Genomic DNA, 6196 nt, shown 5'->3' with positions numbered 1-6196 from the left:
GAGAATGGAACCTCGATACCAAAGATGAAAAAAAAAGCAAAAACAGATGTAGTAGCTGTGAGGGGAAGTGCAATCTCTGAGCTTCCTGGTAGACGGGGCAGAAAGGGAAACGGTCCATCACCTAGTTCTTTCTTATAAAGGAGCAAGAAAGTTCTGGTTCTTTTAGGGAGTCAGATTTCCCTACCCTAAGCCTCGCTGAAGCTTCTCAGATGCTGTTGTGTAGGGTGTCGGTTCTCGGCTTTTCTTCTGCCACTGTTCATATGCTTGATAGGCCCGTGCCAGGAAGTCCTCAGCTGCAGCAGACGTGAGCCATTGCTGCTCCCTGTGATTCAGGGGTCTCCGGGGGGAAGGCCGAGGTGGAGGGTACTGAGAGTTGAGATGGTTAAGCCTGGAACAGTGCAGAAGTTAAGAGTCGGATGCCAAAGATCGACCCCGGGCCTAAGCTGATCCAAGGACTGCGGGAGAGATCTCGAGCGGGGTGTCCCTTACACCGGTGGTCCTCTCCATGGGCTGCCCGGTGCAGACTTGTGCGCACGGCTCTAAACAAGAATCCTGGGGGTAGGCCCCGGGGGTCTGCGTGTCAGGAAACCTCCCAGGTGACTCTGATGTCTTGCTGGGCGCAGAAGCGTGGCTTCCAAGGATGTTTCTCAAAGAATCCTTCTTTTAGCTTGGTTGTGCGTAGGAGCAGACGGTTTGAGGCTGTGCTGATGTTCTCTCCCACCGGCCGGAGGGAGAAATCCGTGAGCTGAGGAAGGTGTGTGCCAGGTAACGCGTCTGCATCTCGGGGGTTAAGGAGAGTTCACTGAGCAGGGGCAGAATCCCCTAATTCTGCATGTGTCACTTTTTCGATTATGAAAGGAATACATGTACCTTATAAAAATTCAAATAAATATAGACATGCATATGGTTAAAAAAAAAGAAGCTCCCTCCCCATCTCCTTCCACACGCTCCTCAGAGAAAAGCGCTTTGGCAGTTTGTGGTGTGTTCTTCCAAATCTATAAAGAGCTCTTCCCTGGCCGGTTAAGGAGACCGTATGTTTGAGTGGATAGGCGCACTGGATTCCCAAGCAGACTGGGGTTCAAAGCCTGACTCCTCTTCTTCACTCCCCCGCGATTTCTTCCGACAAGTGCTTATTTGGCTCTCCCTGGGTGCCGAGCAGCGTTGGAAATGCTGCGAGTGCAATATCCTGGCCCTCGGGGACCCTGGGGCCCTGGCAGTGGGGACCGCAGACCATAGGAAGTGAAGGAATGCAGATCCAGAAATGACGATGGTCCTAGCGAGCAAAGACAGCGGCCTGGCGGTGCGCGTCTCTGCTGGTGTAGACGGGGCTCAGGGAGGCGTCTTCTTGGAGCATCACTTGAGGTGCGGCCCGCGGGGGGAGGAGGCGTCGGGCGGCTGGTGTGCCAGGTGGAGAGAGCGGGGAAGGGCGAGGTGGGAGGACAGAAAGAGGTCACTGGGGTGGAGCGGGCTGGGGGGAAGGAGACAGAGAGGAGTCAGAGAAGTGAGCGATTCGTGGGTTTGATAGAAAGTGCCCTGCAAAGCCGGCGGCGCGTGGCAGGTGGGCGCGGCGGGGCTGCCCCACGCGGGGCGGGGGGTGGGGGGGCGCGAAGGCGCGGCAGGGGGCGCTAGAGAGCCAGGCGGGCGGCGCTGCGCCCGGAGGACGAGAGGGGGCCGGGGCTCAGGGCGCAACTTGTGTGAGCCTCAGCTTCTCCAGGACCAGTAACCGCCGACCTCGCTGGATTGCCGCGAGGAGCAAAGGCACGGCGCACGTAGGTCCTCGGCACACAGCCCCGCTCGGGCTGGGAAGCGGTGGCCATGATTGCTGTTGGCCTCTTGGTCTGTTCTTCAGTTAAATAAAACTGGAAACGTGGCGTTTTCATTTTTTCTAAATGAACACCTCTAAATAAAAGTGGGAAAGAGGAGTGGACTGGTCCCGAGTCCCGGAATCCTGGCTGGCCCAACACGGAAGCCAGGACGGAAAGTTCTCGCCCAGCAGCAGGGGCTACGGGGGGAGCCTTTTCCTTCGTGGGGGTTCCCAGCACTGGGCCCCCAGCTGTGCACCACTCCCTTGGCCTCCCCTGCCTCATCTCCACCCGGGCCTTGCTCAGCTTCTCCTAGATTTGGGGAGCCCAGGGCACCCTCTTTGGAAAGCCTTCTGTTCACCCCTCTTGGAGAGGCTTTCCAGGTGCCTGACTTGGCAGCCAGACGATGAGAGACCCTAGGGGGGCCTGCTCTGGGTGGGTCTGGGCGAAGCCTGAGGGGGCTCAGCACCCAGGTCTTCTGCACAGAAGGGGAGACTGTCTTCACCCAGCCAACACACCAGGCCCCCAGTTCTGTCCCAGGGGAGTTGCTGACCACCCTCCGGGACATGGGGAGAGAGGTGCTCTGCTGTCCTGACTCCAGCTGTCCCCCCTCCCGGCATTCATGGGCCCTGGGGGGCTAACCCAGCTCTCTCGCCATGCTGCTAGTGATGAGAATCCAAGTAGCCAGCACGTGCTGAGCGCCTATGGTGTCCCAGGCCCCGTGCTAAGCGCTTTTCACTCATCCTCTAATCATTTAACCTTGGCAATAACTCTCTGAGCTGGGCATTAAACCCACTCTCCAGATAAGGGCAAGGTGAGCTCAGATCTGTCTGAGGGCGGGCCTCATTCTGCCTCGGCTTCCCTGCCCCACACCCCTTCCTGGGGATCCCCCAGCCTTCAGTGCCCTCCCTTCCCTCTGTTCTCTGGGGCCACCCCCCCTGCCTGGAAGCACTTGCTTTTCCTGACTCACCCCACGGATCGGAGGCCCTTCGCCCTCTCTCCCTGGCAGTCCGAACCTGGCACTTGGGCTCAGCCCCACTTCTCGGCCTGTAGGACCTGCGGTGCTGGGGATCTTTCTTCCGCTTCCTCCACCAGCAGGGACTGTCCGGGCTGCTTCCTTCCCACCCCATCTCCCGGGGCGCGCTTCATTGCAGGCCGCATCTGGGCAACACTCAAGCTGCTCCCGTCAGTGTCTCCAGCCCAGACACCTCTGTGGACTCCAGACCCGTCTTCAGCAACCTTCCGGACCCACTTACCTGCACCGATGCCCCCTACCCCACGCCAATTCCCTCCCTCATGAAATTTCAGCCACACGGTCCAATCCCATCCTCTGCTCAAGTCCTGCCCATGGGACCTCCCCTCTCTGGCCTCCAGTCTCACAGATTCCCCCTGGGACCCAGCTCCCCGCCTCTCAGCGGCCCACCTCGGACCCACCACCCACCCCCGGGGCCGGGCCACTGTTTAACTAACAGATCTGCCTTGCCTGCACCTTCTCATGGGTCTCGGAGCCTGTAGCCAGGGTCTGCGACTTTGTTGTTCAGGTGCCCCAGCTGTAAAATGTTTCTTGATCGCCCAGGAGGTGGGAGCGCCAGGTTCCCGGCCCAGCCTCCCTGGACCGCTCTCTGCATGAGCTCCAGAACCCTCGGGAAGTGTCCTCAGAGGGGAAGGCGTCACTTTGCATGAAGTGTGGTTGGCAGCGCTCTAAAGGTAGCCCCCAAGATCCCACGCTGTCATCCCCGGAACCCGGATACGATGATTGTGCTCTATGCAGTTGACCTTATATACGACCACGTGTAATGTTGTAAGCACAGATGGCCTTAAGCAAAGATTTTCCAAGTGGACCTAATCTAATCGCACGGGCCCCTCTGAAACCATAGAGGAAGTCTGATCTGAAGCAGGAGAAAGATTCCACGCGCTGTTGCTGACTTTGAAGATGGAGGGGGCCACGTGACAAGGAGCGTGGGTGGCCCCTGGCTGACAGCCAGCAAGGAAAGGGGGACCTCAGTCCTACAGCTGCAAGGAACTGGGTTCTCTCAGCCTCCTGAACATGTTAGAAGCATGTTCTTTTCCTCCTTTGCCTCCATTAACGAAGACAGTCCTGCCAGCACTTTGGTCTCAGCTTTGTGAGAGGAGAGCAGAGGACCCAGCTGGACTGTGAGCTAATAAATGGGTCTTATTTTAAGCCACTAAGTTTGTGATACTTAGTTACTCAGCAGTAGAGAACTAACACACGAGGCCCTATGTCCCTGAAGAGCTTGCATAATTTCATATATATATGAAATTATATTATTTTCATATATATATTACTATATATATTACTATATATATTAATTATATATATAATTAATATATTAATTATATATATATTTAAAAGTAGGCTCCACACCCAACGTGGGGTTCGAACTCACAACCCTGAGATCAAGAGTTGCAGGCTCGGGGCGCCTGGGTGGCATAGCGGTTGAGCGTCTGCCTTCGGCTCAGGGCATGATCCCGGCGTTCTGGGATCGAGCCCCACATCAGGCTCCTCCGCTATGAGCTTGCTTCTTCCTCTCCCACTCCCCCTGCTTGTGTTCCCTCTCTCGCTGGCTGTCTCTATCTCTGTCGAATAAATAAATAAAATCGTAAAAAAAAAAAAAAAGTTGCAGGCTCTACCGACTGAGCCAGCGGACATTCCTAAGATATATATTATTAAAGGAATAAATGTAAGAGGTGGGTGAGTTCTCAGCATAAACACACCATCATTGTGGCATAGTTTTCTTTTTGCTACTTTTTAGTTTCTTCGGAGTGTCTCTGGTATTTTGCGGGAGGCTCCCTTGCAAATTAGCGGTGGTCAGTGTATTATGCTGTTCGTCTGGCTTTCTTCATGTTTTATCACCCACGACTCACATTCTAAAGCTATTGGCTTCGGAGAACATTTGTCAGCACCGATCTGCGTCCTGCTCCCTAATCAGTGGGTTTGGGGAACGCGGTTATAGGTAAAAACCAGATTGCAGAGACATCGTATCCCAGTGTAATATGCAAACAGAGGAATGCACAAATCCTAAGTATACAGCTTTTCTTCGGTTGCATAAATGGAACACGCCCATGCAACCGGGGTCCAGATCGAGAAGCTGAACATTTCCGTTACCCAGAAGCCCTCTTGCGCTACTTTGCAGTCCTTGCTTCCGCAAGAGTAACCACTATTGTGCCCAAAGCTGCGTAGGTTTGTTTGCCTGAATAAACCAGGTTGCGGGTGATGATATCAGAGAATGCTAAACTCACAGCCCCATAGTCCCCAAGATGACTGGCCACAGTCCCAGTGCGTACCAACAACAGGGGCTTCTCAGGACGCAGACAGATGAGGGTGTGCCCGGGCCTTTCATATTTCATGAAAGGACCGCGTTCCTGAAGGTCGCATGTAATGTAAAACTCTCATGATAAAGTCTAGTTCTGTCACTGAAATGACTGTAACATAGGGTTTGCACAAAACTTCTCATTTGGGACCTAAAGCGAGACTAATTAACATCTTTAATATTGCCCAATTTCTAATTTAGCATAATTTGAATCCACACACACCTCCCTGAATCCCCCGTGGGGCTGTGCTTTAGCTTCTCGGGGACCCCAGGGCCCAGCCGCTGTGACACTATGGGATCCCGGTTCTGGATTTGTTTTGGGGACAGAGCCCAGGTCCTGGAGTTGGAGGCTTACATTCCAGTCCTCCTTGGTCGTCGTTGTCTGCTGCCTCCTTGCACTCCATAACCCTGAGTAAGCTCTTACCTGCTGGGACTGCGCTCTGGGGTGCATGAGAGGAGCTCACGGATGAGAAGCCCGGACACACAGTAGGAACCAAGGGGAGCTTGTTGGCCCCAGTCCCAGCTGGGGTGGGAAAAGCCTGCTCTCCTGTAGCTCCCCCCAACACCCCCATGCTGCCTGGACTTTGCTCCCTGGGAGAGTGAAGCCAGTGAGCCCCAAGCAGGAGAGCCCCGCCACTGAGCCTCCCCAGGAGGCTGGGGCCCAGGCTCAAATGCCAGGGTCAGGGCCCAGATTGGGCAAGAGCAGAGCGTGGGGCCCCCTGATCCTGGTCAGTGATATTTGGAAACACCAACAATTCTGGGAAATTTAGCAGCAGGAAGTGAAAGGAGGGAGGGGTAGAAGGAAATGGCAGGGTGCACCCCTTAGCACCTCCTGGCCTGGCTCCCCAACCCAAACCATAAAGAGATTAGTGAGGTGACTGGCAGGGGAGTGAGGGGGAGGGGCACAGACCAGGAGATTCCCCCTCCCTGGGGAGGAAAGCAGGGGCGGCCCATCCCCCACTCCCACTCCACACATCTCCAGAGTTCCAAATCCTTTTTCACCTCTGTTTACTGTCCAAAGTCCTGGGCACTGGGGATGCCAGGTTCGGATTGTTGGGACAC

The sequence above is a fragment of the Ursus americanus genome, chromosome 14 (genome assembly GCF_024610735.1).
Source record: "Ursus americanus isolate L20-20 chromosome 14, mUrsAme1.1.p, whole genome shotgun sequence".
Classification (NCBI taxonomy): Eukaryota; Metazoa; Chordata; class Mammalia; order Carnivora; family Ursidae; genus Ursus; species Ursus americanus.
Note: the sequence above shows the minus strand (reverse complement) of the source record.